We start from the raw sequence: 9236 nt of genomic DNA, 5'->3' as shown, positions 1-9236 counted from the left end.
TAACTTATGTATGCTATCATATCATCTGAAAATAAAAATACTTTGACTTCTTCCCTTCATATTTGTGCTCTTACAATCTCTTCTGGTTGTCTTACCATTTCAGCTAAGAGTTAAGGTACTATATTGAACAGATATGGAGAGAGTGGACAACCTTAACTTGTTTATGATTTTAGTGGAATATCTTTGAGTTTCTTTCCATTTAAATTGATATTGTCTATGGTTTTGCTATGAATTTCCTTTATTATATAGAGGTATTTTGCTTGTATTCCTAATCTCTCTAGGACTTTTATCACAAAGGAGTATTGGGAATTGCCAAAGGCCTTTTCTGCCTTTGACAAAAATCTAATGAGATAGCCTTTTGTCAGATAGGATGCAGTGTGTTATTTAAATTTTTGTGTAACTTTTGATAATTGCTTTGTGTCTGATTACAAGATCAGTTTTGGAGAAAGGTCCATGGGGTGCTGAGAATATGTTATATTCTTTTCTATTTGGGTGAAATGTTCTGTAAATATATTTTAATTCCATGTAGTTAATGCCATCAGCTACCAAATTTATTTTTCTGTCTGGATGACCTATGCATTGTTAAGATTTGGGTACTGATGTCTCCCACTATGAGTGTATGAGGGTCAGTATGTGATTTAAATTTTAGTAGTTTTACTTTTTAGAACTATGGTATCCTGTTGTGCAGAGCACCAAATAGAGTGGACCAGAAAGCAAATCCACCTTAGCACATAATAATCAAAATACTAAACACACAGAACAAGAAAAGATTATTAAAACCTGCAGAGGAAAAAGATCACATAACATCTACAGGCAGTCCTATTAGAAAAACAGCTGACTTCACTGTGAAGACTCCAAAACCCAGAAGGGACACCTGGAAGAAGTTCTACAAACTCAAAAAGGACACATCCCAGCCCAAAGTACTATACTAGCAAAACGTTTAATCAGAATAGATGGAAAAAATAAGACATTTGTAGCTGGAATCTTAAAGAGTCTTATTAATAAAAACAAACCTGAGGCCAGTTATTGGGGTGAATGCTGGAAGATCAGAGAAGCAGAACAAGCCACAGCTTCCTTACCTAACCAGTTCCTCAGCTGATCCTGTTTCCTTATCCAGAATGAATCTCAGCTGAACTGTGCTGTTCAAAGTCTAAAAGCTTAACCAGCCAAATGCTTCTAGTTTCTGGTCTTCACACCTTATATATCTTTCTGTTTTTGCCATCACTCCCTGGGATTAAAGGCTCACTTCTTGGGATTAAAGGCGTGTGTCATCACGCCTGGCTGTTTTCAATGTGGCCTTGAACTCACAGAGATCCAGAGGGATTTCTACCTTTGGAATGCTAGGATTAAAGGTGTTGAGTGCCACCATTTTTTAGCCTTTGTATCTAGTGGCTGTTCTGTCTCTGACCCCAGATAAGTTTATTAGGGTGTACAATATTTTGGGGAACACAATACCACCACAGACATTCCATAGTAAAACAATTTACGCAATATTTATAAATTCAGCCCTACAGAAGGTGATAGAAGAAAAAATTCAGTCTAAAGAGGATAACCATAACCCAGAAAATCATAAGGAATAAATCATTCCAAACCAGCAATGAGAGGAGGTGAAACACACACACACACACACACACACACACACACACACACACACACACACACACACACCTCCACCACCACCACCACCACAACAACAATAAAATAAAAAGGAAACAACATTGCTTACTGATAGTGCTGAACATCAACTGTCTCAATTCTTTAATGAAAAGGCACTGAATAACAGAATGGATGTTAAAACACTGTTCATCCTTCTGCAACCTAAGAAACACACCTCAACACCAAGGTAGGCATTATCTCAGTGTAAAAGGAAAGGTTGTGTCAAGCAAATAGACCTAAGAAGCAAGTTTATGTAGCCATTTTAATATTTGACCAAATAGACTTCAAACCAAAACTAATCAGTACAGATAGGGAAGGACAATATTCACTCATCAAAGGAAATATCAACCAAGAAGACATTGCAATTCTTAACAACTATGTACCAAACTGGTCATTTCAATTATTCCAGACCTAATTAGATAGATTTGTTAAGATTCAGGGTTCTGATACATTAGAAGAATCATAATGCTTTTCATACATTGCCAATTTGTTATTTTGAAGATGAGGGGATCTATATATTTCTCTAAAATAAGCCCACTTGAGCACTGAGGTGCAGATTTATAAGCGGGCCTGGAAATTTAATATGCAACTAGCTATTGAAATAGGAGCAATGAAGCATATACAAGTGATTGACAGATTTAATGAAATACAATGATATTCTGTTCAAGCAAACAGCTGATAAAATACACAAGGGAAAGTATTGAAAGTTTATTTCGGAAAACGAAAAAGAAAAGGTAAAACTTTGCCTTATACCACACTCAAAAATCAACTTAATGTGTATTAAAACTTAGACCTGAAAATATAAAACTCTTGGAGGGAAATACAGGAGATTATTTCTTAACATCCATGTAGGCAGGGAATGAATTCTTGGGTATGCCACCAAAAGCAAAGAACAGGCAAATGTTATGTCACAGGTAAAAGGCATCCTTTCTAGGGAGGTTATGCAGAGTCTCGTGGGCACTAAAAAAGTTTGTGAAGAAGAGAGACTTCATGTAAAATCTACTTTAAAAAAATCAACAAAGAGGCAAGAAATTGAATATGATGGCTGTACATGTTTCCTTTCTTTTAGGGGTTTCAATTTCTAACCATATGCCCAACTCATCAATATCCATACATTAAATAATGCATTTTCCAATTTTCAATCATAAATGTGTGGCTATTTTAAAAAAGAAAACATATTTGATTCAGCAAAATATTTTGTTGAATAAACAAGAAAAAAGCAATATTATGTCAAGTTCAAAAAGCAAGTTAGAATATATTACAAAAGTTTTAAATTTATTTCAAAACTCAAAAATTATCCATTAAAGAATAAATTATAGTTTGATTTTATTGACTAATACAAATTTTAGGTATCTTGTAATATCTGAAGTCCTGGAATATATTTATATTTTTAAAGACCAAATATCATTAAAGTAAACTGAGAGAATCCATAAATTTGTAATGAACTGAACATATAGCTTCCCAAAGAAGAAGCATATATGACCAATACATGTGTGTTATCTTCATAAGATCTGGGTACTGAAAAATTTCAAACCAAGGGAATTCTAGAGCATACTGACTTAAGTGTAAAAGCAGACACAAGTCAACCCAACATTACAAATATAAAGAGGTAAATTTGGAATTGTTTTTAAGGAATAATGATACCCATTCATCTGCAAATGTGGAGGGCAACCTGAGTATCTCTTGCAAGTCCTAACTGTACAATCGAGAACTCACTCTGTGTGAAAAGGAGATTTTGTGTCAAAGGAGACCAGATCCCTCTCTTCTACCATGATGGTGAGGAGGAAAAAAAATGAAGGAAAACCCAGAGAAAAGAATGAAAATGCCTCTGCCCACAACAACCATATGCATGGTTGTAAATTAAATTGTAACTACAACATGTAGAAACATAGGCAGACTTATCCATAGAGAGATGTTTTTAATGGATATCCTCATCTGATGTTAAAATTCATTCATTTCAAAATTAGAGCTGCCTGGCAACTTCATGGACATGAAGATAATCAAGAGAATGGGATGTTACAGTCCTCCACAGTGGCGATATTGAACACATCTTCATGGTAGTCCTGGAATATAATCATACAAGAGCAACATCAAATGTCAGGCATAAGCCCAATATGGCAAATGTGTCAGATGAAATGAATATCAATATGCACATGCTGGGAACTCAACTATCTGAAATTGATAATATATTACATTGATATCTATATTTATAGATAAAGATCTGTAAACAGAACCATCTCTACATCTCTATCATTTCTTGGTTTGACCTAGTATTGGGAACCATTAGCTGGAGTTAATCTCCTTATTTCCATCGTCTGGCATCACATTCATTTGCAGTAACTATCTATTGGTGTTTGTCATGCTAAACAAAACACTAAATTTGAATTTCAGGAGAACCAGGCAGACCATAATAAGATGTAAGGGAGATATTTTCTAACAGTGAAAAATATTTAAAACCAAAAATGAGCTGTTCAGAAAGCTGAATTACTCTGCAACATCTAGCATGTTTACTGAGAGCCCCAGGAAAACTCAAGGGGAATGTGCTTGAGATGCTAGAGGTTAAACCTGGATCAATAATTCTGTGATCCTACATACATCATTTAACTTTTAAATGTGTTCTGTATGAGCTTGGATCTTTCTATAAATAATCATGACCCTATTTCCTTCTCTAATCAACAATAACACTTTATAGTGTTCCCATGTTGTTAATTTAGGTCCGTTTAGCCCAAGGCTAAACTGCATCATTTCCTTAGCTGTTAACCAAATCCTTTCTTTAGAAACTCTGAAACTGTTTTTCTATGATTCACCATAAAATTATCATGTGGTAATGATGGGAATTATTTCTTTTTCACACTCAATAACAAAAAAAAAACCCCAAAACCATAAAAGTTAGTATTTTGAGATCCATAATATTAATTCATGAAGTGATTCATCACCTGAAGATTTGCTACATTTTTAGCCTAAGGAAAAAAACTGGTGCATAGTTTTCATAGTCTGTACCAGTGGCTCTTAACCTTCCTAATGCTGTGACCCTTTAGTACAGTTTTCATGTTGTGGTAATCCCCGATCATAAAATTATTTTATTGCTACTTCATTACTGGAATTTTGATACTGTTATGAATCATAATGTGAATATATGATATGCAGAATATCTGATATGTGAAAAGGTCATCCAACCGCCCAAATGGGTCACAATTCACAGGATGACAACCACTGGTCCATAACAAACATCACAACCTTTTAACACTACATGTTAAAAAACTAAAACACAAGAATTTTCATTTTATTTTGAGTTATACTCCAGATTAAAAGAAATATTTCTGTTTGAGGGTTTTTAAAAAGAGAAGCTGTGAACAATTATTAAGAGGGAAACATGACAGAAATTACAGGTTTTGAAACTGCATACACTGGCCGGGTGGGGGTGGTGCACACCTTTAATCTCAGCACTTGGGAGGCAGAGCCAGGTGAATCTCTGTGAGTTTGAGGCCAGCCTGGTCTACAGAGCAAGATCCAGGATAGAACCAAAGCTACACAGAGAAACCCTGTCTCAAACACACACACACACACACACACACACACACACACACACACACACACACACACACTGCAAACACACACCACACACACACTGCAGTATTAGTTGTTTATCCCAAAGAAATAAGTACCAACTGTTTGAATAGCAAATTTAGACCAACTTTTAGTGTTAACCTATACCAAATTAGGTAATGTGCATAAATATTATTCCAGCTATGGAAACTGTAAATGGAAGTTAGGCTTGCTTAGAAGCCTTAGGTCTCCTTGGAGAGAGACCTACTGATACTCAAAAGACTACAATTATTCCACTCAATACATTTACTAATAAGTGACTTTTGAACAGCTATTAGGAAGGACTTAAAATATATGATCCAAAATACTGAGACATGTGTACAGAATCATTGATTGTATCCATTTTCCTCTTTATCAGTAATTATTTCTCCCTATTTTTAAAGGAAATTCTCCAAGTTACATGAGTTATTACTCCATAATTTGATAAAAATATATGTTGAAAAACATTTGAGTAGTCCTCCTCAACTTGCTATTTAAAGATTTGGCACTGCATGAAAATACTACACAGATGTAAAACTTGAACATAATTTGGGGATGTGTATGCACGTTAGGTTTATAACTTTCTGGAGGCAAACAATTTTTTTTGTTTGTAGCCCATAAACCCTGTAAAACTTAACTGCATAAACTCAGAGTAATGGCTTTAGATTCTTCCTGTCTCTTGTGAAATTGAGTCCTCTTGCTGCAACACTAATGGTCTTGGTCCTCTTAGACATCATTCTGTGCCTCATTTTCCAAAATTGGTCAGCTCCTCTTGGACTCAACTTTTGCCACTCTCCACCCTTCATCTAGTTTGAAGTACCATTACAGAATGACTGTCACCTCCTCTGAAACAGCTCAACTCCCCTAACCTGAAACAGCAAAGCTCAGTGATAAATTGCTTAGCCATTAACCTTCTATCTTAGGAGTTAAATGTATTTGATGTATAACTACTTTGTGTACCCTTATATTTGAAAAAAATACATCTGAACTCAAACAATGTTAAATCAAATCAAATGAGAAACACTTGCACAAACAGATGAATGCTGAATGAAATATGCTGTCCTCACAGTGCAAAACAAAATGTATAGAAAACCCAACCAATTAGTTCTATATATGTATAAGCCGGTAGTGTTGGTGTTAACTGAAAATCTAAATATATAGACACCAAGGAGATCCTTCTGTGAAGAGGTAGAAAACACTACTGATTGGAAGCAGAAAGTCTCATAGCCACACTGTCATTTTGAATGGTATCCTACTTTTTTATTAGTTTGTAATTCACTGAGAACCATTCTGTTATTGATACCTCTATGAACAACATTCACAAATTGGAGCATTCATGATAACTATGCTTAGGAATGTAACATTATGCTCTGCATAGTGAGACGACAAATGAGCACTAGCTTCTTGTTTTTCAGGTTTGTTGAATTCTAAATTATATAGGTTGGTTCAATCACTCCAGAAGTTTGAGTTAACTTATGCTGGCTTTAAATTACACTTGAACTTTTTGAATGCTTCTATGTCCCTCTGCTTCTGTCCAGATCCCTGCAGAAGATAGCATTCAATGCCTCTAGCCTTAAATGTGTAGATTTAGAAAAAATGCCTTCATTGAAGAATATTACATAAAGCATATGATGGAGAATAGATTTCTTTTCAAGTTTCTTTTTTTGTGTGGTAGTGATTACCTATGATTTTAGTTTTTCCAGGTGCTTGTTAGTTCACTAACCAACTATGTCTAAGTTATTATCTCTATTGGTAGCTTGTCTAAATATTCTCTATATTTCAATATTTAATGGATTAAATGGGTTTTTAAATTGTGTTTCATTACTAACTGAAATAGTTTATAATTATATTGTAAAATAGAACATACAGGGATAAAAATTCCAGGATTTAATTCTGCACATAAACACAAACTCCACATACATATACATACAAGCACATTGTAGTATCATCTATTTTTCCAAGAAAAACAAGTATAAACTGCTCAAACAGCAAACTTTAGATGAGATTTCAGTGTCATCATGTATAAAATTAAATTGTTATAATTAATATTAATAATATTATAATTTATGCAGTGATCAATTACAAATTGAAACAATATATTCAGAATAGGAGCTACTTTTGCAATAAGTAGTGTTTGTTTTTTGTAGCATCAATCTTAAAAGTTATTAATAAAACAAACCTGAGGCCAGTTATTGGGGTGAATGCTTGAAAATCAGAGAAGCAGAACAAACCACAACTTCCTCACCTTGCCAGTTTCTGAGCTGATTCTATTTCCTTAGACTGGAAGCCTCTGTGTCCTCATATCCGAATGGCTCTCAGCTGAACTGTGCTGCTCAAAACCTAAAAGCTTAACTAGCCCAATGCTTAACCAGCCAAATGCTTCTAGTTTCTGGTTCTCACGCATTATATACCTTTCTGCTTTCTACCATAACTCCCTGGAATTAAAGGCTCACTTTCTGGGATTAAAGGTGTGAGTCACCATTCTTGCCTGTATCCTTGAACAGATGGATTTCTGCCTCTGGAATGCTAGGATTAAAGGCATGTGCTACCATTGCCTATCCTACATATCTAGTGGCTTTTTTGTTCTCTGACCCCAGATGAGTTTATTAGGGTATACAATATTTTGGGGAACACAATACCACCACAGTTATTGTCATTGACTTTTATTTTTCATGCTATTTTTTTTATTTTAACATGCAGCTTATAAAGGATCCATGTTAAATTTTTGATTTTTATCAAATGTCTTCCAGTGAAATGAATCCACAATATATTTAGTGTTAAACATAAATTATAAAACCTAAAAATATAAGGTGACATAAATTAGTGGCTCTATTTCAAGCATAAAATATCAAACTGAAATTAATTACATATTTTTCTGCCCATCATTTCCAATTTATTGCTGTACTATATTTTTGCCAATGTGTCAAAAATCTTAACAGAGATTGCATTGTTATTAACCACTGAAAGAGCAGGAAGAACCATAGTACCTTAAGCTTTGAGATCTCTCTTTCTGTCTCTCTGTCTCTGTCTCTCTGTCTCTCTGTCTCTCTGTCTCTCTCTCTCTCTCTCTCTCACACACACACACACACACATACACACACACACACACACACACACACACGGTCTGTTTACTCTGAGAAACTACATTTTACCTCTCCAAATTTAGAACTGTCTCAAGAAGGACAGTCATGAGTGCTTTGCTAGGGAAGCCATTTCAGACCACAATTGGGGAAGCCATGTCATTTCACATTCCCACAGAACTACATTAAACCCATCAACAACTTCAAAGAAGCAAGTTTAAGAAGTCTGTGTTCAGAGAGCATGAAAGTAAAGGTTTGTGTAGCTTCAGGTGACTCCGTGTTCTGAGTTCCTGATATTTGATTTTCTGGTTCCAGAATTTTGTGATGTCCAGCTATGTTTATGTGCTAACATTCTGAGAGATTGCTCAAAGCTTTCTTTTAATAATCTAAGATATTTAGAATTTATATTAGTATTACCAAATTTCAAATGGCAAAGGTATGACTAAACATCTATAATACAACAAAAAAATGTTTTCACTGATCAAAAATTTACAAATGTAAAATTTAAAAGAATTTTAAGTTTATTAAGTTATTGCAAAATTTGTACAAATGATATCTATTTTGTTTCACTGAAATTCTATAAATGATTCACACTGATTATTGGAAATAAAACAGCATTTACCAAAAAAGAGTGGTTGTCTTTACTCTCTGGGAAATAAGGTAAAATATGAGACAAACATTCGAATTACAATGAAATGATTTTTTTCTCTTCTGCCAGCTTCCAAGCTTATGGAAGAATAAAATATGAAGGCAATTTTACCAGGTGAATTGGGAGAATTACGGGCTTCATATATCACAGTAGAAATTAGTGCTAATAGTATCTTCTGCTTCCCTTTCCTTCAGGTTCCTTTTCTTTTCTGGCAGTATTATTAGAAGAAATTATTTTTTGGAGCATCTAGTCAAAAAGAAAACTAT

General features: G+C 34.4%; 1 protein-coding gene across 10 annotated transcripts in view; it reads right to left on the bottom strand.

Annotated features, from left to right (window-relative positions):
• Window positions 1–3554: 3554 nt before the first annotated feature.
• The window catches only part of Cylc2 (cylicin 2), a 30415-nt gene continuing 24733 nt past the window's right edge, over window positions 3555–9236 (bottom strand). For 8 of the 10 annotated variants that reach the window (XM_076564202.1, XM_076564204.1, XM_076564200.1 and 5 more), the window contains one exon: window positions 3555–3719. The gene's annotated coding sequence lies outside the window, so the exon portion shown is untranslated. Of the gene's footprint in view, window positions 3720–9081; window positions 9217–9236 lie in introns of all 10 variants that reach the window. The other 2 variants (XM_076564203.1, XM_076564206.1) reach the window with 1 other exon arrangement.

This window comes from Peromyscus maniculatus, chromosome 2, assembly GCF_049852395.1.
Source record: "Peromyscus maniculatus bairdii isolate BWxNUB_F1_BW_parent chromosome 2, HU_Pman_BW_mat_3.1, whole genome shotgun sequence".
Lineage (NCBI taxonomy): Eukaryota > Metazoa > Chordata > Mammalia > Rodentia > Cricetidae > Peromyscus > Peromyscus maniculatus.
Note: the sequence above shows the minus strand (reverse complement) of the source record. Positions and strands in the feature narration are given on the sequence as shown.